The sequence below is a fragment of the Bos mutus genome, chromosome 5 (genome assembly GCF_027580195.1).
Source record: "Bos mutus isolate GX-2022 chromosome 5, NWIPB_WYAK_1.1, whole genome shotgun sequence".
Classification (NCBI taxonomy): Eukaryota; Metazoa; Chordata; class Mammalia; order Artiodactyla; family Bovidae; genus Bos; species Bos mutus.
Window position 1 is genome coordinate 24521007 of NC_091621.1, and position 23671 is coordinate 24544677.

At 40.9% G+C, this 23671-nt stretch overlaps 1 protein-coding gene and 1 long non-coding RNA gene across 2 annotated transcripts in view; one reads left to right on the forward strand and one right to left on the reverse strand.

The window, feature by feature from the left end:
• The window catches only part of HMGA2 (high mobility group AT-hook 2), a 144475-nt gene that overhangs the window by 30714 nt on the left and 90090 nt on the right, over positions 1 to 23671 (forward strand). The window lies entirely within an intron of this gene.
• LOC138987815 (uncharacterized) overlaps positions 2176 to 23671 on the reverse strand; it is a 30234-nt gene continuing 8738 nt past the window's right edge. The window contains exons 2-3 of the long non-coding RNA XR_011464109.1: positions 8104 to 8239; positions 2176 to 5010 (exon numbers count right to left, since the gene is read on the reverse strand). This is a non-coding gene — a long non-coding RNA (uncharacterized lncRNA). The remainder of the gene's footprint in view (positions 5011 to 8103; positions 8240 to 23671) is intronic.

The window sequence follows — 23671 nt, forward strand, 5'->3', positions numbered from 1 at the left end:
AGTGGGCAGAGTGGTGGTGTGATGTCATGTCTGGGGCATGAGCCTGTACCCTCACCACACACAGGTCCCACCCTTCCTGGTCTCGGCAGCTCAATACACAGTGCTTGGCACATCGTGAGCGCTCAATAAATTTAGCTACTTTTCCTGTCTCTCCCTGGTTCTCAAATAGGAATATCCAAATTTGAGAACACCACCATAGCATCTGACTCCCCAGTTAAAATCCACGGAGAAAGCTGAGGCAGTCGTGAGGGAATGTAAGTCTAAGAAGATGGCTGCACTGGTTTACAGCACGGCTTCTCATGAATCATAAAAAGACCTCTTACGGGATTAATGAGTTTTAGCTTAATGCAAAATTGATAAACTATGTATAATATTGTGACATTTGAAAGCATTCAGAATGAAAAATAGCTGATGGGGGTACATGTTTTGAGACTCTTGGTGTTCCACATTTTACTGACCTCACTCTGTGCCCCCCAAAAAAAGATCAGAAGGAAGGCCCCCCTCATTTGCTTCCAAATTTCTAAATAGGGAAAATATCAAACTGGAAAGGAAGCTTTTGACAGCTTTACACATTTACAGATATTTTTAAAATAAAAAATTTCTTTCTTGCTCTTTCTCTGGGTAGAAAAATTAGACCCCTTTTCTTCTTTTTTTCCTCCTTAACCTTAAATTTTAGAAAATATATTCTTATTTTTCTTTTTAACTTTTTAATTTCAGATTCACATGCAGTTACAAGAAATTATACAGAAAAATTCCTCTCTCAGGTTGTCGAATTTCCCCCTCAACAGTGGCATTTTGTGAAACTGTAGTACAATGTCCCAGCTAGGATATTGTATGAGTACATTCCCCCCAGATTCCTCCAGCTCTGTGTGAACACAGTTGTGTATGTATGTGTGTGTTTTCAGCTTTGTACAGTTTTACCACCTGTGCGGATTCCTGTATCCACCACCAGAGGTATTCTTTCTGAAGACTGTCAGTTGCTTGAGAGTTTTCAGCACATCCGGTGATGACAGACATGGAGATGTGTCTTCTCTCCTAAACACACAGGAACTCTGTGTGACTGTAGGGAGGTGGAGAGTGGAAATCTGGCCCGTGGCTCCTGTCTGTGGCTGTGTAGTTACTCTTTCACATTCCCTCATTAGAAAGGGCTGGCTGGCCCAGACAGAATCATAGGTGGGCTTGGCACACAGCTAACTACTTGCCTGGAGTAACTTACGCTTTTGTACTGTATTAAGAGTTCTGCCAATTTCAGAGGCCAGGAAGCAAAGAGTTGGCCTAGGAGTGTAACACACCTGCTTTTCCCCAGGCCACAAACAACAGGCTGACGTGAGTACCTGTTTGCCCTAGTAAGTTATACTGAAACATGTCTCCAGAGACCTGAGGTTGTGGATAAATACTTCCCCCCACCCACCCCTAGAACCTTGCTTCACACAGATATTCACTGGGGGAGATGTCCTGTTAATTGCACTTTGCCTATCTGGCCCAGTCTCCACAATGAACTATAGTAGAATCCCATTATCGTGAGACCTGTAGGAATATATACACTTGAGAATGCCACAATAAGGTGTGTATGTGTGTGTGCACTTGTGTGCTCAGTCGTGTCCAACTGCTTGTGACCCCACGGACTATAGCCCACCAGGGTCCTCTGTCCATGGAATTCTCCAAGCAAGAATACTGGAGTGGGTAGCTATTTCCTTCTCCAGGGGATCTTCCCAACCCAGGGATTGAACCTGGGTCTTTTGCATTGCAGGCAGATTCTTTACCACTGTGCCCACCTAAGAAGCCTCACAATAGCATTACATTCCCTAATTTTAAAACAGATTGGACCTGTCACACACACACACACAGAGCAAAGCTAAACTGAGATGCAAACAGTAGGCAGATGGACAGGATGCCTCACCAGCTAAGTATCCTATACTCCAATCTGAGAAAAACTGGATTTGTAAATAGCTCCAACTGTAAATATGAAAATTTCTGAATGATGAAGGTCTGTTATGTTACACTAGTCACTCCTGGAATCTGAGTGTTTGATTAGATGACCAGAATTTATGGTGATGATGCGGATGTTTGGACATGAAAACCAATGAGCAAAAAGCTGTAAATCTGATCACTATGGCAACCATTTAGAGAACACATGTACTATATTTATTGCCACTGTCCTATTGGATCCTAAATCCCAACTAAGTCACAGCATATAAAGTGCTTGTTTTCTTCTCTGGATGAGTACTTTTCCTATTGGCAAAGTGAAATTAAAAAATCATGGTTTGCAAGTGACATCCTTTATTTTGGGTGGTAACAATCATCTTGTCTAAACACAGGCTTACTTTTGAATCAGATGGAGACATTTTGAAAATCTTGGACAGGCAGAAAAACTATGTATTAAAAAGAAAGTGCTATAAAAGAGTATCAGGACAGGCTACTATTACTTCCATAGCAAAGTTCTTTGGACCTGACTTGAACCAAATAAATGTGGTAGAAACCGCTGGTGTGACCATGGAAGTGGCAAACGAGAGCCAGCGGTCCTGTGTCCTGTTGTCTGTCACTGAGACCTTGTCAAAGCAATGCCCGAAGAGTGATTTTTGTAAGTATGAAAATGTTGGTCTGTCTGCTGCTTTATCTGCGCGTCAGTAACCCTAGACTTCGAGATTAAATAATTGAATTCTCTCATGTTCTGCAGGTGACAGTATGAAAGCTGAGAACAATTAAGTGTCCAGCTCAGGGTCACACAACCTCGTTAGCTGGGACGAGAACCAGGTTTCCTGATTCCTAGTCCATTGCTTTTTCACTGCAGGGAGCAGCTTCCTGTCACCCCACCAGTCTTGTCTTGGTTTTCCATTTGTAGTGTTGACAGTCCTGTGGCGCCACCTCTTCCTTCAGGTCCTGTGTTCGTTTCCTAGGGCTGCCGTGACAAAGGAGCGTGAACCTCGGTGCCTTAACACAACACAGATTTATTCTCTAATGGTTCTGGCAACCAAACGTCCAAAAAAAGTAGAGCCATGCTCTATCTGAAGGCTCTAGGAGACACTGTGTTCCATGCCACTTCCTTGGCTTCTGGTGCTACTGGGAACTCTTGATGTTCTTGACTTCTAGCTGCATCGCTCCAGTCTCTCCTTCTGTTGTCTTCCTGTGTGTTCTCATGTCTCTTCTCTTGAAAGAACACCAGTCATCTTTGATTGTGTTGTGTTTAAGTTGCTTCAGCCATGTCCAACTCTTTGCAACCCTAGGGACTGTAGCCCGCCAGGCTCCTCTGTCCATGGGATTCTCCGGGCAAGAATACTGAAGTGGGTTGCCATACCCTCCTCCAGGGAATCTTCCCAACCCAGGGATCGAACCCAAGTCTCTTAGGTCTCCTGCATTGGCAGGTGGTTTCTTTACCACTACAAATGAAAAAGCGCCACTGGGGGAGCCCCATCTTTGATTACGGCCCACCCTAATGACCCCAGCTTAACTTGATCACATATACAAAGACCCTGTTTCCCCATAGATGCACAAAGAGTTAGAACTTCAGCATCTTTGAAAGGGATCACAGTTCAATCCATAATAGGTCTACTTAGCTTCCAAACCATATTTAGAACTAGGCAGGCTTTGTAACACACCATGAGAACTGTAGTGAGTTTCATTAAGTGTAAAGCATCATATCCAATATTTGTAGTTTGTTACAATAACACATTAAAAAGATTTATAGACTGTTTTGGGTGTGATTATTGGATTAATTCCCCACTTTGAAACCATTTGTTGGGTCCTGTTTATTTAAAGGAGGGAATGAATAGACCTGAAAACACCTAATTTTCAGTTTAGCCTGGAAGCCAATAAAAGTTTTTTGTAAAGAATTGAAAACTGTGTCACAGAACATTAGCACTGTATTTGTGTAGTACTTTAGTCTTACCTTCAGTTGTTAGATGCTTGTTTGCATGTGCTAAAGCCTCTAGCTAAGATTTAAAAAAATAAAAACAAAAAACAAATTTTTCAAAAATTATTTTGTGGTAATAAAGTCTAGAACAGAATGTATGCTCAAGATATTTCATGGTGTGTGTACAATTTTTAAGTAGAAATTAAAAAGAAAGAAATCCTACCTGCAGTCAGCACTCTCCACTGTTTGCATTCCCCTGAACTTCCCTTGTTGAATACAGTCATTTGTGTTCATAAACATTCTTCCTGACCTCATTCTCTTTAGCATTATTTGATCGATCTTGGAGGAAATGTCCATATAACCTTAATTTGTACATTTTTTTAAAAAGTCTTTTTTAAAGCAAGTAATGGGAATGTATGCTGTTTTTTATGCTGTGTCTTTTATTAACTTTTATATATGTGATTCCAAATCTCTCTTTAAATTAATGTCTTTTAGCTTCAAATTGACTTCTTCCCATAAGGCTAGTCCCCATTTCCTATAATCTTACAGACCTAGGAGAACAACATTTTCCCTTCTGTCGTTTTGATAATTACGTCCTCTGTGCTCAGTGGTGGCCTATTAACTAACATGAATACCATGGGCTTGCAAAATAGCCTCAAATTTCCATATATTAGAACTGTGAGAATTTTCTATAATGGTGCTTTAGCAATAATGATGGAGGTGCAGGCATTTCCTGAGGATTAATGACCAGCTGGGAGGAACCAGTGGCCCTTGGCTCTGCCTCCCAGCCAGCCATTAATTCCGAGGAAATGTCTTTTGCTGAGGTCGTTACTGCTATTACAAGCTTAAAATGGAAAAACATAATAGGTGTATGAGTTACTTTTATGGGTTGATGCAGTTTCCAATGGTATGTACTAATTCGAGAAAATGACTGTGTATACATACAATTGTAAGTCAGACTGTTTGAATCATCCTTTAGTATTCCATATGTTTTATAACTGGAGTTATACAGTTCTCTACCTTTCCTGCTCAAAAAAAAAAAATTGACTCCTTAATTTCTACGTTGGTTCAAGGCTTCAAAGTATTGTGTTCCACTGACATATTTGAAAACATCAGTTTCTGTTATCAACTTCAAATAATATTCAGGTTTCACACATGGGCTGAAAGGAAAAAAAAATAAGAGTTCATTTTCCATTTTTGTGATAATACTTTTTCTTTTAGAATGAAACACTGAAAGAAAACATTTTAAGCCCTGTAATAAATTGCTGTGCTGCTTTGATTTTTTTTTTTTTTTTTGCTGTCATTTGTATAAGAGACAGGCTTATATTTATACTTTTCCATAGTGAATCCATGAGACAACAATGCACAACTTAGTTTTTCAGCACTGCAGGGTTTTTAAAAAATCTATATTAAATATTGCAACTATGGGAAACCCTTTAATACAAAAAACACACAAAAAACTCTTAAAAATGAAGCCAAAGTGTCAAAATGCCGCTTTCCATGCTCCTTTCTCTTTTTAAAAAGTAGCCTTTTTTTGTATTTTTCCTTCTGATCTTAATCATCTGGCACTGTTTTTCATCTCAGTTATTAGCAGAGCCAACCTAGAAACATTCTTAAAAGTTATAAAAGGGAGAACCTGAACAATCCTGGAATATTGCCATCCTTGCCCTGATGGAGAAATGTGGTCAGCATCATGCAGGCGTGAGCCTGTGGGCCGTTTTTACCTGTCTCACCTGTTAGTGACTCTCTGTGTTTGTCAAACCTCCGATGTAGGCCAGACTCAGTGGGGAATTTGAAATATTGCAGGACACAGATGTGCACTAAAAGCAATAGGAATCAAGCTAAGAAGTCCTGTCCTATTTGGCCCGCAATTTCCTGTCCCACTTCTTCAAATTTGCTTGTAGCCTACAAGTCATTGTTCATGTTGGTAGACTCATTTGTGCTCAGATTTTCTTGAGCCTACTTTGTCAGAGGTCTTTACATCTCCCCATTCTGCTTCTCTCACCATCTCCTCAACTTTTGCCATCTACAGAAAGCATAGATGCCGCTTTGCCTCTCTGACTATTCCTTTGCTTTCTTTCACTTTTGTTGAAGGTGCTAGGATTCTCCCAGTTCTTCTGGAGCAGCAATGCCAAATAGAATATTCTGCGTTGATGGAACTGTTAATGTTCTGTATCTGTGCCATCCAATATGGAAGTTACTAGCCACATGTGGCTGCTTGAACAATTGAAATGTAGCTGGTGCATTTGAAGAACTAAATATTTGGTTTTATTTCATTTTAACTAATTGAAGTTTAGATAGCTTCACATGGCTAGTGACTACTGTATTGGTCAGTGCAGTCATCTTGGATCCATTATATCTTTGCCTTGCCTCCATTATCTGTCCTTTTTACCTTTAGTGCAGTTTAGTTCAGTTGCTCAGTCATGTCCAGCTTTTTGCGACTCCATGGACTGCAGCACACCAGGCTTCCCTGTCCATCACCAACTCCCAGAGCTTACTCAAACTCATGCTCATTGAGTTGGTGATGCCATCCAACCATCTCATCCTCTGTCATCCCCTTCTCCTCCCACCTTCAGTCTTTCGCAGCATCAGGGTCTTTTCCAATGAGTCAGTTCTTTACATCAGATGGCCAGAGTATTGGAGCTTTAGCTTCAGTATCTGTCCTTCCAATGAATATTCGGGATTGATTTCCTTTAGAATGGACTGGTTGGATCTCCTTGCAGTCTGAGGGACTCTCAAGAGTCTTCTCCAACACCTCAGTTCAAAAGCATCAATTCGTCAGCACTCAGCTTTCTTTGTAGTCCAACTCTCACATCCATATGTGACTACTGGAAAAACCATAGCTTTGACTAGACAGACCTTTGTTGGCAAAGTAATGTCTCTACTTTTTAATATGCTGTCTAGGTTGGTCATAACATTTCTTCCAAGGAAGAAGCATCTTTTAATTTCATGGCTGCAGTTACCATCTACAGTGATTTTGGAGCCCCCCAAAATAAAATCTGTCACTGTTTCCATTGTTTCCCCATCTGTTTGCCATGAAGTCATGGGATCAGATGCCATGATCTTAGTTTTCTGAATGTTGAGCTTCAAGCCAACTTTTTCACTCTTTCACTTTCATCAAGAGACTCTTTAGTTCATCTTCACTTTCTGCCATAAGGGTGGTGTCATCTGCATATCTGAGGTTATTGGTATTTCTCCCAGCAATCTTGATTCCAGCTTGTGCTTCATCCAGTCCATCGTTTCTCATGGTGTACTCTGCATATCAATTCTGTTGTGTCTTTTTCCCCTGGAGGGGACCTTAATGCCCTCCAACCTCAACTTTGCCATATTTTGCCTTTGGTCTCTTGCCTAGTTCGAGATGACAAAATCGAGAGGCCTCTGTGCATAGACCTGGAGAAAGTATAGAGACCAAGAAAGCGTAGTCCTGGGACTTCCTTGATTGTACAGTGGCTGAGATACTACTCCTCCACTATAAGCGGTGCTGGTTCAATCCCTGGTTGAAGAACTAAGATCCCACATGCCTCGTGGTGCAGCCAAACATTTTTTTAAAAAAGAAAACAGTCCATTTCATCTCCTCTAAGGGCTTACAGAGTAGAAAGAACCAGAGTTTTCTGTGTTATAGGGAACAGACAGCTCACGATCCAGCATTAACCAGGAGTAAGCCATTTACGGATTTTCCTGAAGGACTTTATGGCTTTGAGATGGGAGGTATTACAAAAGAGTGTGATTTTATTTAGAAAAGGGTTGGAAACTTTCAAACTGTTTTAAATGGGGTAGTTTATAAGGTATAACACCATTACCTCTTAAAATACCACACTAGTGCCTCAGAATTAAGGTGATTGTATGTCATGGTTTTTTTTCAGTACAGTTTCAGTTTATGCTGCCTGTTCCAGTGTAACTACCAGTAGGACCCCTGCCAGTCTCCAAGGTGTCCAGCTTGGGAGGGTAAATCCTATAATCCCCTTGCCTACAGTCTGCCTAAATTTTATACACACACACACACACACACACACGCAGTTTGTGCCTCTCCTAATCTTGTTGCATTTGTGCTCTTCAGTTACTTCCAGATTTTTCTTTCATGTCACTTCTCTATCGGGTCATTCCTCTGTTTGGGAACTGCCAATAGCTCCTGAATCAATTATAAATTTTTCAAGTCTCATAAATAGAACTATTGAGCTCTGTTTTTTTCCTCACATACATGTAGCCAAGTGAATAAGCTTCCTATTCCACGAACAAGGCAGACACTTTCTCACCTTCACTTTGACTGGAATCTCTTTCTCGCATGTCCAGCTGCTGAAAATCTTCTCCAGCCTTCCACGTCCAGTCTAGACACGACTCTTTTATGAAGTAACCCCTGACTCTCCTGGTCAAAAGTGGGCTGTCTCACCCCTGAATATGAACATACATTGTTAGTGCCTTGCTTAAAGCATGATCCATTTTCCTTTGTACTGAGACTTTTTGAATAATTCCCATCTCTGTTTAGCAGTTTTATACTCTTTGAGAAGAGCTACCACGTGTTTTGCATTTTCTTTAAAACCCAGGACAGGGGTATACAGTAGTTGCTTAATACATATTTGTTGAATAAAATTTAAAATGCTTATGGCTGGGCAACTTAGGTCATTCCCCAAAGATGATTTCTTAAAACTGTGTAATTGGAAGCTTTTTTTTCCCAAGTATTTCCACAGTTTATGCCATTAATTATAGTACTCAGAGGAATTACCGCTGCTATTAATCTCTTGGATCCAATACTTAGAGACATAAATATAAGTGACATTAGCTCCACCACTGCATTCAGTGAGATTACAAAGTAGAGAGTAGACTTAGAAGCAGATGTCAGAAAAATACCTGCAAAGATAACAAAATGTAGAAAATCTTGCTAAGTTTATAAGTTTAGTTCAGGGACACAGTCTAAGATGAAACTGCCAAACAAGATTGATAACATGGTAGCCTACTCTTCTGCACTTCTGGAGAGAGCTGTGTCTGTTTGGGGGAATTTTCCTCCAAATAAAAACCAAAAAAATGTGTTTGAGTGACTTTTAAAAGATCATTTAAAGAAGTAACACTTGTTGATTGGGATGGACAAAAGAAAGTTGCATGTGGCAAAATTTATATGTGAATATACTTATTGTTTTTAATCCTTTTTCTGTATATATATGGTACACTGAATTTAGAAAATAAATTAGTTTTCTTTTTAAAAATTATATTGTAATTTTAAAAGGTACAACTGACATATAACATTATATTAGTTTCAGGTGTATTGCATAATGATTCAGTGTTGGTGTATATTGCAAAAGGATCACCATAATAAATCTAGTTAACATCTATCATTAACTATAATTGCTATGCTGTAAGTACATGCTCATGACTTATCACTGGAAGTTTGTACCTTTTGACTGTCTTCTAGATTTCTGTATATTTGATTTAAGCATCTTATATGTCCATGGTAAACAAAATGGTAAAATCTTAAGAGTAAATTCAGTAAAGAAATATTGCAACTATTTTCTGAATAGACAATTCTTTAAAATTTAATTAATTGACATTTAAAAATTTTGCATGGGCATGTTCCTAACTGCACAATGAGACTTTAGATTGTAAAGGGTGGTAACAAAAGAATAAGCATTGGATATGTTTACTTTTTCTCAGACTCTTGCAAGAAACTTACCAAAACACATATGCACACCCTATACAACTTCAAACAACAGAAAATAGCTTTTTCTCTACCCACTTCTCTCCCTGCTTCCCACAATCCCTATCATGACCATGTGGTATCCAAGTTGGTCATGTCCAACTCTTTACAACCCCATGGTCTGTAGCCTGCCAGGCTCCTCTGTCCATGGAATTTTCCAGGCAAGATTACTGGGGCAGGTTGCCATTTCCTACTCCAGGGGATCTTCCTGACTCAGGGATTGAACTTGCATCTCTTGCATTGGCAGGCAAATTCTTTACCACTGGGCCACCTGGGGAGCCCACCACCACCATGACTACCAATAGGCTTAAGTATTTGAAGTACTTTCACATTTTTATGTTACATAAGAAGTGAAGAAAAACTATTCCTGAAAGTGCATTTAAAATACTGTTTTCAAATAGTTAATCTTCTGGTTGTACAAAACAGAAGCCGGTTGTTAGAAATCTCATGTGCTTCAAACATTTAGAAGGCGGTAAGTGTAAAGGACCAGAAGCATGAGTCTAGTGCTTCTTGGAGGGTGGCCATATGCCCATAGCTAAAAGACAAAAAACCCAGGAAGGAGAAGAGTGGGTTTAGATAAGTTCCAAGTAGAGATGAAATAATCATATCCTTGTCATGTATGGATGACGTTTGAGAAAGGAAGCTGAGCCACAGATAAAGATACGAGGGCTATTTGTGGTAGTAAGTGAAGCCATGACTGTGGATAAAGATCACTAGAAAACGTGGAAAAAGAAAAGTGATGGAAAAAAAGGAGGTGGTGCAGAAAGTGGAGAAGAAAGGGAATATGGGAGCATTACACACAAAGGAGATGAAATAGGCTGCTAGGGATGGTTTATGGCCCAGTGGTTGCACCATGAACAGGACGTCTGTATGACTCCCTGGCCCCTTCCTCACCCAAGCTCAGCTCATGGTCTTTAAGTTCTCCACAGACTCACTGAAATGAGCACACCGCAGACAGCAGTGAGCCCTGCATCCTGGTGATACCATCAGCGCTCAAAGACAGCAAGGGAATGAGACCAAGGAGAATCCTTTTGGAGGCCAGATCATTAACTCCTATCTATGACATCCCTTTTTCCATCTGGAAAAGTTAAATTCTCTTGTGCAATTAGCTTTGCAGAATGGAGCAGTTTTGTTGGTTTACTGATACTGGTGAGCAAAATGGGCACAAGTGCAAGTCCTGGCGCCAGCAGTTGATTGCACCTTCCTTTCTGAGGCAGATGTGAATGTAAAGAAGAGAGAAATGTCCCTGGGGTGTTGTTGATTAAACTGACAGCCTTAGCTTTCAGGATCATTAGATTTCAAAGACAAAAAAAAAAAGGGCCCGCCAAGATGATATCCTTTGCACGGATCAGATGATGAGGAACTGAGTTGTAATTTGGGACTCATTCACAAGAAAAGGTCTGAAGGGTTTTCACATGAATAGGATCATAAGGGTCAGAATGCCAGGATCTGTGCCCACCACAGTCTCTCTGACCTGTAGTAGACTTCGCATCTAAGACTGGCTGAACAGTTTCAGTAATGCAACAGAAAGGCTCTATTCTGTAGAGCTAATTGCAAAACAAAACTCGCTTCTCCAGATGGAAAATGGGATACTCAAATCCACTGAAGGAAAGAAACACGGTTTCCCCCACCACAGCTCTGCAGTCTTAGTTCCATGGGTCTTATGTATGCGCAGTAAACATTTATGACCATATTTAGGTCCAGGCAGCATGTGGGATTTTGTGCTAGTGGTTGCTGATGAATACCTCCAATAGGAATCCTTTATGTCTGAGGTATCCATGGTAACTAAGTCGAGCCCATTTCCATTGTGCTGTTAGCTGGCCATACTTTGACTCTTTGGGCTCCAGGATTCCTAATTCTTATAACAACCCAGAGAGGCAGGTAAGTGCTTTTCAGAAAAGCAAACTTAAGCAAGGGATTTGAGATTTGAAGAATACCACATAGCTACCAAGATGATAATTTTTGACTCACGGGTTAATTTAATTGAGGAGTGCTCCAAAGTCAACAATTCCATAGCTAGCAACAGAATTATGATTATTAGGAAAATAATAGCTTTTTCTCTCACCTCTGAAATTTTCTGCGATGTTATGGACTTCATCGTTGGTTGTATATTTTGTAGGTAGCTCGTGTTCACCCTGCACTTGGCAGAGATCGCTAGATTTGTTACCTTAATAGCAATGTTCATTTTTTTAAGTACAGGGAAATATTTGACATACTGGAAAAATGCTTTAAAATAATGACATTAATATTATAATGTTGTATATCCTTTTTTTCCCCTAGGATACCCTGCAAATGTCCTATGGTGTCTGCATTTAACACACGTAGTAGACGTGCTTTTGTTCGCATGTGCACTGGCCACTTGAGCCCCAGCATACAATTGCCAGTGGCCTTTATTTCCTAGCTCATTTAACTGGGATCAGAAATAGTGGGATGTATTTTACTCACTTCAGTTTTTTTGAACATTAGTGTATTTTTGCTTGATTTTCTGATGGTGAACTTTTTTTTTTTTTCATGGAAAGGCATTTTATTTTAAATATAGCTGTGTGTACATGTCAATTTATTTCATACTAAACATTTATAAGTAGAAATGAAAGCACTGTATATAAATGAAGTGTGAATGCACTGAAAATATTATAGCTGCTGTTTTAAAATAGTTATATTAAATTTAAATCTAAGTTAGTCCTCAGACTTTCTAAAGTTTTCCTATTTGAATGGAAATACAATGTGGAATGCACCAGAGTGACATTTTTCCATTTCCCCATTGCCAAGATGGGAAGACACTTGCACTAAGCATCTGAATCCACATCTTTTTCACTAATATTCAAACTGTCATTATGGCTAAAATGATGGAGCATCAAATGTGTGAATTCTAGGGAATCACATCAGATTTACTTATAATTGATTTGTGTGCAAGGAGGGCAGGCCTCTATGTTGGAGAGAAAAAAAGTTCTGAAATGTGTAAGAAAGAATGGAAACCAAGAATCATCCCTAAGGAGAGCTATTTGCTCATTCAGCTCACCTTTCTCCTATCAGTGCTAATCCTGGGCACCGACCAGATATTGAGGATACACTGGTGAGCACTTCAAGGCCCCTGCTCTCATGGATCTTACATTCTAAAGAGGAACTATGAACAGCGGCCTAGTTACTCAAGAATAAAGATGATCATTTCTTGCCGTGATGAGAGCTGTGGATAGAGGTGAACCATGTTCATGTAATAGAGGAGTCGGGGAGGCTGCTTTAGATAGGGCAATCTGGGTGGGCATCGTGGAGGAGGTGCCGTGTGAACTGAGAGCCCCGAGTGAGACTAAGCCAGCCTCATAGCTGGTAGATCTGGTGGTCTGGCTGACATTAACAGCAGATGGGGACGAGGGGTGGGGGGTTAGAAGGGGCTTGCTGAGCATTCAGCTTTATTTTTCTTATCCCTTGGATTATGAAGAATGCAATAGTCAGAATACCCAAGGATTTGTTGGAGATATTATAAGAAGCAGGAAAAAGGTGACAGGATTCACTCTGTCTATTCTTGTGATACCTATGTGAGTGTTTGTAAGCTTTAAAATATAATAAAGGTTACCTCTCCCACCTTAGCCCACCTTTTATTTTTCAGCACAGATTTAAGAAAGCGATCAAAGCAGTCATTATTAAAAATAGTCATTCTTCTTAGCAGTGCTAACTCAGAAAATAAAATCACTGGCACTTAGTTGAGATGTAGACCACATGTATCAGCACTGCTTGGCCTTGTGCCCCTTAAACCCATCTGAGTCAGATTGTTCTTTCTGCTGCTGTTTTTCCTGTAGAAATGAGAGAGACAGAAAGTATGTGTGTAGGGATGGGAAAGGAGAACTCACTTCTGGTTTTCCGGTTTCTACGCACTGCAGAAGTGCATAGTAGAGGGGGAAACAGAATATGTGAAGAAAGAGGTAGAATGCGGTGCAGCAGATTCCTTAGTTGTGGGTTGAATTACCAGCTCATATAACAACAACAAAATGTGGACACTGTGAATTAGGACCTGCTGTTGTTCTTAGCTGGTGCTCATGAGGTAGTGGATGGCATGAACTGTGAAGAAGTGACTTGTCCTGTTTTGATGATAAACAGAGGTCTAGCCCCCAAGGCACTGAATTCTTTTCCAACTTCTTCCTCTGAGATCTTCCTTTGACATCTTCTGTGATGTTATGGACTTCATCGTTGGTTGTATATTTTGTAGGTTGAGAACATGTTCCTCTGTTGGGAAACAAAGGTAGCATGAAAACCTTGAGATCTTCTCAGGAAGAGGAACCTCTAGGAACTTATTCTTCTGGGGAGAGCCAGGACTCAGAACACTTGGAATGGTATCTGAGCAGGAGGAGTTGGAATTGGCTGGCCAGTGAGTGTTTATTATGCTTAAGCTACAGAGCTAATTACTGTGAGCAGACACAAAGGAAAGAGAAGACCAAAACCCTATCCTCGTGATACTGACAAATCAGTTGGCCTGAGCACACAGGAATTAACCAAAGAACACTTCTGCCAAGTTCCAGTTGTGTGAAAGGGGAGGATATGAGTCTTGTAGGGAACACAGAGTTGAGGCATGAGCAATTGGTCAGTAAGGCTGCCTGCAGGAGAATTTTGGGCGGAGTTTTGGAGGAAGTGAGGACAAGACTGGAGTTAACATACGTAAAACTTGTCACCTGAAGAAGACTGGAACCACCTGGAGGTTGAGAATGCAGTATCTCTTTCTTATATGTTCCCTGAGGTCCCTTGTTACTCTATAGCAGTGTTTACCAAGAGCTGGAATAAGGGACTTGGGCGCCATGTTGCTACATCCATGAAAGACTGGCCTTCTACTCTGCCACCGGCCACAGCTCAAAATGGAAACAAGTGTCACAGGTACCTGTAGTCCTGTCCCTTTTGTCTTCCTATGTCCACTCGCTTTTGAGCTCTTTCTCCGTCCAACATTGCTCACAAAGGAATCTCTGAGTCTGAGAAAGAACAAATATCCAGTAACCTTCTGCCGCTGGCCTCACTGAAAGGGGAGAGAATTCTGTTGAATGCCATTGGAAATGTAAGGATCTCTTGTGACAGTCAAGTCTCAGGAGGAAACTAGTGGTTAAATTGCTAAGTTCTTTGAGGCACTTGCAGTGCAGATAAGTGCCTGACCTCTCAGTATCATGTTTCTGACTTCTTTGTTCTGGCTTCGTTTTTTTTTTTTTTTCAAAATGCCATTTTCATTTGTTCTTAGAGTGAAGAACACGTCAAAGAGCTTTTCTAGCAGTAGGTGGTTTTACAGAGCACATGAAGAATGAAAACTAAATTATCATCCTGGAAGCAGTCCACTAGCATCAGGGAGGTGTCAGATTACGTTCCAGGCTTGGCTGTGTCAGAATGTGAAACAGGAAAGGGAGGACGGAGGCAATGTTGCATCAATTGGGCCCAAAGCCCCCTTTACCTTGAATATGGAGAAAAATCGAGGCAAGAATTTTTTTTTTAACTATTTTCTCCATGGTTCTTATCTAATTCAGTACATCTTAAATGATAGTTTATAGAATGCTGATACATCAGGAAAAAAACCCAGGTTGTACTGGTCTTGCATGTTCTCACCTAGCTCTTTTACCTGAATCCTCATTACAATCTATGGGAATGTTAGCATCATTCCCATAGATTAGTTTTAATTAATCTATGTTAGTCTTAATGCTATCAGCTAGGTGATTCGTGGGTTTTATTGGTTATTCTTTTTTTTTAATTTGACCACACCATGAGGCATGTGGGCTCTTAGTTCCCCACTCCTGCATTGGAAGCACAGAGTCTTAACCACTGGACCTCCAGGGAAGTCCCCCTTTTTTGGTTATTCTTGATAAACTAATGGAATCGTGGCATTTGGAAATTAAAAATTAACTCAAGAATTTGTGCCAAAACTCAAATTACAGATACTATTGTATTTTAAGTGCCAGTGCTGTCCCAAACCACCAACACATTGTGTACCAGTTAGTCTAATAGATTACCATTGATTTCCTGTTCCATATATTTTAAGAGATTGACGTTAGTAAGCTGCTTTATTGTTGTTGTTGTTTAGTTGCTAAGTCGTATCCGACTTTTGTGACCCTGTGGATTGTAGTCCACCAGGTTCCTCTGTCCATGGGACTTCCCAGGCAAGAGTACCTGAGTGGGTTGCCATTTCCTTCTCCAGGGTATTTTCCCGACCCAGGGATCGAACCCTCATCTCCTGCACTGGCAGGTGGATTCTTTACCACTGAACCACCAGGGAAGCCCAGTAAGCTGCTACACTTCCTTAATCAAAGAGGCAGAAACCTTTGCAAAACACTCAGCTGATGAAATGGCTCACTAAAATGAGTCTAGAAAACTGTTAACTGTTTTCTAACACTCCTGCTGAACTCAACTCACTACCAAGTAGACTTTGATTCATTTGTGTGTAGAGTTCCCTAGGCCAGGTTAGCTTGGCTATATATATATATTTATCAGTTGAAATAGGGTACTGCTGCTATTGTCATCATGTATCTATACATAAATCAGAGCAAGGCCAGAGGAGGAACATGGTAGATCACAGAGCAACTGAGAAAGATGACAGCAGTGACTAGAAAATAAAACATAATGGTTGTATTTCAGGGACCCTACCCAACAGATGGTAGTTATCATAGCTTTTGAAGTTTCATCTGATTACTTTGCCAACAAAGGTCCATCTAGTCAAGGCTATGGTTTTTCCAGTGGTCATGTATGGATGTGAGAGTTGGACTATAAAGAAAGCTGAGCACAGAAGAATTGATGCTTTTGAACTGTGGTGGTGGAGAAGATTCTTGAGAGTCCCTTGAACTGCAAGGAGATCCAACCAGTCCATCCTAAAGGAGATCAGTCCTGGGTGTTCATTAGAAGGACTGATGTTGAAGCTGAACCTCCAATACATTGGCCACCTGATGTGAAGAGCTGACTCATTTGAAAAGACCCTGATGCTGGGAAAGATTGAGGGCAGGAGGAGAAGGGGATGACAGAGGATGAGATGGTTGGATGGCATCACCGACTCAATGGACATGGGTTTGGGTGGACTCTGGGAGTTGGTGATGGACAGGGAGGCCTGGCGTGCTGCAGTTCAAAGAGTTGGACATGACTGAGCGACTGAACTGAACTGAACTGATAGGTTGATTGATCCTCAAGTCTAACCTGACATTGTAGTCCACACTCCTCTCTTGCTATCTGCTGACATAATTGGGGAGAAGTTGAAGTTACCTTCTGTCAATGGGGTAACTCCTCAGCAATCATAGTAAACTACCCTCCATTGTACCACTCCTCCCTATAAAATGGGCTAGAGATTCCTGTTCCATTTCTGTATTTAAGAAAGAATGATCAAACTCTTTTATTTCGAAAGGATACACATACCCCCAATGTTCATAGCAGCACTACTTACAATAACCAAGACATGGAAGCAACCTAAATGTTCATTTACAGACAAATGGATAAAGAAGATGTGGTGTGTATATACAATGGGATGTTAGCCATTCAGCCATGAAAAAAAGTGAAATGATGCCATCTGTAGCAATATGGATGGACCTAGAGATTATCATGGGCTTCCCTGGTGGCTCAGACGGTAAAGAGTCTGCCCACAATGCGGTAGACCTGGGTTTGATCCCTGGGTTGGGAAGATTCCCTGGAGAAGAGAAAGGCTATCCACGTCAGTATTCTTGCCTGGATAATCCCATGGACAAAGGAGCCTGGCAGGCTACAAGTCCATGGGGGTCACGAGGAGTCGGATACAATCGAGCAATTTTCACTAGAAAATATCATATGAAGTGAAGTAAGTCAGAGAAGGAAAGACAAATACCATATGATATCACTTATATGCGGAATCTAAAATATGATACAAATGAACTTGTTTACAAAATAGGAACAGACTCATAGACATAACAACATACTTATGGTTACTAAAGGGGAAAGGGGTCAGAGTGGGATAAATTAGGTGTTTGGGATTAGCAGATACAAGCTACTATATAGAAAACAGATAAACAACAAGGCCCTACTGTATAGCACAAGGAACTATATTCAGTGTCCTGTAATACACCATAATGGAAAAGAACATGGAAATGAATTTTCATATATATGAATATATATGAAATACATTTATTATTTTATATATGCATATACATCGTATATTATATATATATATATATATAATTCTGCTGTACACCAGAAACTAACAACTTCGTGAATCAACTATACTTCAATTTAAAAACAAGAATGGTCAAGAAATACAGTGCACATTTCATTCTGGTATATACTATTTGAGCGTCTTTTCTCAATGTAAGTAATGTAAATGGGGCATCTAAACATAGTCCCACTTAATATTCATAATCAATACTTATTAAGTGACTCCCAAATATCAGGGTATATTCTAGAAGCCTCAGAATAAACCTTTAAAGGGTACCTTATTGACATAATTTTATAAATGAAACTGAGTTTCGGAAAACTGAAGTAATTTGCACAAATACACAGTTCAGTTCTGTCGCTCAGTCGTGTCCAACTCTTTGCAACCCATGGACTGCAGCACGCCAGGCCTTCCCTGTCCATCACCAATTCCCGGAGCTTGCTCAAACTCATGTCCATTGAGTCAGCGATGCCATCCAACCATCTCATCCTCTGTTGTCCCCTTCTCCTCCTGCCCTCAATCTTTCCCAGCATCAGGGTCTTTTCTAAGGAGTCAGCTCTTCACGTCAGGTGGCCGAAGTATTGGAGTTTCAGCTTCAGCATCAGTCCTTCCAATGAACATTCAGACTGATCTCCTTTAGGATGGACTGACTGGATCTCCTGGCAGTCCAAGGGACACTCAAGAGTCTTCTCCAACATCACAGTTCAAAAGCATCTATTCTTCGGCTCTCAGCTTTCTTTAAGGTCCAACTCTCACATCCATACATGACTACTAGAAAAACCATAGCTTTAACTAGACAGACCTTTGTCAGCAAAGTAATGTGTTTGCTTTTTAATATAAAGAGAAGGTTGGAGAAGGAAATGGCAACCCACTCCAGTACTCTTGCCTGGAAAGCCCATGGACAGAGAAGCCTAGTAGGCTACAGTCCATGGGGTTACAAAGAGTTGGACACAACTGAGTGACTTCACTTTATTTACTTTATTTTTTAGGTTGGTCATAGCTTTTCTTCTAAGGAGCAAGCATCTTTGAATTTCATGGCTGCAGTCACCATCTGCAGTGATTTTGGAGCCCAGGAAAATAAAGTCTGTCACTGTTTCTATCGTTTCCCCATCTGTTTGCCATGAAGTGATGGTACCGGAGGCCATGATCTTGGTTTTTTGAATGTTGAGTTTTTAAGCCAGCTTTTTCACTTTCCTCTTTTAGGTTCATCAAGAGGCTCTTTAGTTCCTCTTCACTTTCTGCCACAAGGGTGGTGTCATCTGCATATCTGAGGTTATTGATATTTCTCCCAGCAATCTTGATTTCACCTTGTGCTTCATCCAACCTGACATTTTGCATGATGTACTCTGCATATAATGGAGAAGGAAATGGCAACCCACTTCAGTATCCTTGCCTGGAGAATTCCATGGACAGAGGAGCCTGGTGGGCTACAATCCATGGGGTCGCAAAGAGTTGGACAACACTGACTAACACTACACTCTGCATATAAATTACATAAGCAGGGTGACAATATATAGTCTTGATGTACTCCTTTCCGGATTTGGAACCAGTCCATTGTTCCATGTCCTATTCTAAGTGTTGCTTCTTGACCTGCATATAGGTTTCTCAGGAGGCAGGTAAGGTGGTCTGGTATTCCCGTCTCTTTAAGAATTTCCCACAGTTTGTTGTGATCCACACAGTCAAAGGCTTTGGCATAGTCAGTAAAGCAGAAGTAGATAGTTTTCTGGAATTCTCTTGCTTTTTCTGTGATCCAATGAATGTTGGCAAAAGTTAGGGAGTAACAAAATAAGTCTAGAGTCCATATCTATCATACTCACAAACCCATGATTTTTCAATACTATGTGGCCAATCCAATTAGAAAAATCTGAAAATCTTATACTTTTCAGTCTTTCTTGTACTTGGCTTTCAGATTAAAAGTATTGGTTATGCTTTGCAAAAATGTGGTGCTCAATATTCCAATTAGATTTAATAAACATTTATTGAGCACTTAATAGGTTCGTAAGTAAATAAAATATGGTTCTTAGCATTAAGAACTTAAAATCTAAGGGTGGATATGCATACACTTGAAACTTCTATTTGGAACTCCAGTTATGAGCCAGGAGCTATGCTAGGTGCATTGCAAACATTATCTTGCTTTACTATTATATCTTTCTAAGAGTCTTATAAAGTAGGTATTTTATAAATATTTTTGCCAAGATGTAAATCGTAAACAAAGATCAATTAGGCCTGTATTCCAACTAGGTAAAATAAGGAAAGTTTTATCAAGAAGATAAATGGCACTTCAAGCTGAGCCCTAAAGAGTATCTGGGATTTAAATAGGATGGCTGGAAGATGAAGTTCCTGGAGAAAGCCTTCCATGCTACGTGAAAAGAAGGAACAAATCAATGAGGGCAAGGAAGTGTAGGGCGTGTTCAAGTGAGAACAGATAGTTTGTATGGGATAGTATAAATTAGGCCCATAGTGTGGGAAGGAAGTGATAATATAGGTCATGAAGACCATGCCCTGCATGCTCACAGAGATCAGGCATCATAGGAAATGGGAAGCTATTAAAGACTTTGTCATAAGAGAATGATACATCTGATTTGATTCAGAAAAAAAGTCAGTCAGAAGCCTATATCAATAACCATAGATTGTCTCATGACCAATGCATTAGAATTATTTGCTATAATCATTTCCTTTAAAACATCATTTTTAAAAAGTATTTAAAATACAGGTAATTAACATTTTATAAGGGCTTCCCTGGTGGATCAGATGGTAAAGAATCCACCTGCAATGCAGGAGACCTGGGTTTGATCCCTGAGTTGGGAAGATCCCTTGGAGGAGGGCATGGCAACCCACTCCAGTATTCTTGCCTGGAGAATCCCCATGGACAGAGGAGCCTGGCAGGCTATAGTCCATGGGGTCGCAAAGAGTCGGACACGACTGAACGACTAAGCACACACACAGCATTTTATAAGATGATTTGTATAGTTTTCTAATGCCAGGAGCTGGTAATCACATGCTTTGACTATCTTGAAAGGATTTTCCTCCTTCTAGCCGTCTGGTCTAAGTATTAGCAATGAGTCCTCTCCCTTTACTTCTTGTAAACTTGATAGAATTTATTGTATCACTGTTTTGATACATGAGTCTATTGTCACCAATAGATGTAGACTTTGGAGGATTTGGACTGCGGTTTTTGCTTTCTTTAATATCTCCCAAGCTCTGCAGAAACCATTATTACTTCGTGAATACTTGGTGGATGGATGAAGAATTGAATGGAGAGCCCCTAGCTTCACTGTAATTTGCACTCAGCATCAAGGTGAATGCTTAACCCAGGGCCACAGTGAGAAAGCCTTTGGGACTTCTGAAAACCAGGTTTCTGTAAATTGTCAAATAGATAAATTCCATGGTATCTACAGATCAGTGGGTTCCACACACATAAATTTGAATTCACTAAATCTAGGCTGATGGAAGAGGTTGACCTGGATGAGGGTTTTCTAGCACAGGAGTCAACAGTGAATCACGGTCCAGAGCCAGCCCATTGCCTGTTTTTTCATGACCTGCAGTCTAAGACTGGTTTAAGACTCCCCTGGTGGTCCAGTTGCTAAGTTCCCAAGCTCCCAGTGCAGGGGGCCCAGGTTCGATCCCTAGTCTGGAAACTAGACCCCACACACAGCAACTAAGACCCATTTTCTCAGTCTCTCAGTCGTGTCCGACTCTTTGCAACACCATGGAGTATAGCCCACCAGTCTTCTCTATCCATGGCATTTCCCAGGCAATAATACTGGAGCAGGTTGTCATTTCCATCCCCAGGGGAGCTTCCCAACCCAAAGATCGAACCCATGTCTCTTGCGTCTCCTGCACTGACAGTCAGAGTCTGTACCACAAGTGCCACCTGGGAAGCCCTAAGACCCGGTGTGGTCAAATTAATTTTTTTTAAAGAATGGTTTATATATTTTTAAATAATTGAAAAAAGGAATAATAGTAATATGTTGAGATGTGAAAATCAAGTAAGATGCAGAAACCAAGTTTCATTATGCAGAAACCAAGTTTTACTGGGATACAGTTACTCTTACTTGTTCACATCCTGTGTCCTGTCTGACTACTTTCTCACTACGGTGGCAGAGTTCAACAGTTGTCGCAGAGACCACCTGGCCTACAAAGTCTAAAATATTTATTCTCTGGCCCTTCACGAAAAAGTTTGCTCACCCTGGCTGGACTGTGTCTTTCTGGCCTTCTTAATCCATTTATATGGCTTTCTTCCTTTTCTGTGCAAATGGAAAATGAGTTTAACTTCATTAGAAGCAAGAAACTTGTAGCTTTGCCTTCAGGTTTTTTTCCCCCTCCTTCTCTTGAGAATCTTGAATGTTCTATATATATCTAGATTTGCAAAGCTAAAGAATAATGAGGTAGAATATGTTTTATCCATTAGTATATCCCTTTTCTATGGGGATCCTGCAAGTATGGTTTTCTCTTTAGGTTAAAGAGCCGCATTCCTTTTCTAATCATATCCCATTTTTAGTTCACACTCAGGCTGTCAGTTCCACAGAACAATGTCAAATGAGCTTAGGATCTCTTTGTTTTTAATTTTTATTTTTTGGCTCTACTGGGTCTTTGTTGCTGCACGAGCTTTTCTCTAGTTGCAGGAAGCGGGAGCTACTCTCTAGTAATGGTGTGCTGGCTTCTCACTGCGGTGGCCTCTTTGGTTGTAGAGCATAGGCTCTAGGGCACACAGGCTTCAGTAGTTAGAGCACATGGACTTAGTAGTTGCGGCTTGCGGGCTCTCGAGCACAGGCTCAATAGTTGTGACACACGGGCTTAGTCGCTCCGCAGCATGTGGGATCTTCCCAGATCAGGGATCAAACCCATGTCTCCTGCGTGGGCAGGCAAATTCTTTACCACTGAACCACTGGGGAAGCCCTTTAGGATCTCTTGAAAACCTCTTCCAGCAGCCTCTGCCAGTGTCTTACCCGGGGAGTTTTCTTCAAAAAGGCTCAGGGATAGTGGAATAACCTTGGATGATGATCAGTATATTTCACCTTCCTGTTTGGTGTGTTAATGCCATCTGTGCACTGCGGTTTTGTTTGCACTTCTCAGCATCATCACTTTCGGAGCTTTCAGGGCCTAAAGCTGCAGCCATTCTGAAATATCAAGGAGGCAACAGTACCCAAAGTGAAAAATATTCCCACCTCGTCAGGTTTGTGATTCACCCCTGAGGCAGATGTGATCTGGCTTCCATCCCCTTCATCCCACGGAAAGCACTCGACTTCATCAGGAACTTGCTGGCTGCCAAATCCTAGGGACGCGTCTCGGTCCTCATCCTGATGTCTTTTTTGAAGAATTATTCAAACAGGAAACCATTCTTCCCTGTTTCACTCTCTCTCTCCTTGGTTCCCAGAACAAAATCTAGTCCTGACATTTGCTCTTTTTTCCCGAAAGCTCCTCGGAGCTGCTAGGTGCTTCTCTTTTCACCTGCCCTTCCCACATATCTTGTCTCCAGGGAGACAAGTGGAACCCACTATGTTTCACTAGATGTGTCCGTTCTGAGTAGACTCCTGACATCTGTGTTTCGGCTGTTATCTCCATTTCGAGCACTGTACCCATAGCTATCGTGAGTGTGCCGTCACTCATCCGATCACCCTGAACTCCCTTCTTTCCGCATTTTCAACACGCACAGAGTCCTGTCATTTATTTACTGTACCATATGTTTTGAGTTTTCTTTTCCTCCATTCTCACTGCTGCTTCCTTTGTTCAGGCCCTCATCATCCCTCCCTTGAATTCTTTGCACTGGTCTCCTGCTAGTTTCCCCCGCTGACTCTAGTCCTCTGTCTCCAACCCCCTCAATACTCCTGCAAGTGCGGTCTCCAAGACCAAATGCCTCCAATGGCTTCCATTCACCCAAGGGCAGAAGTCTACATTTCTTATGTCGCTTCTGGCATTAGGCTTAGTTTCGCATCTTGCCTCTTATCGTCTTCTGGTTGTAATCTTCGCTCCGTTAGCACGGAAAGCCTAGTCTTTCTGAAACCTCTATTGG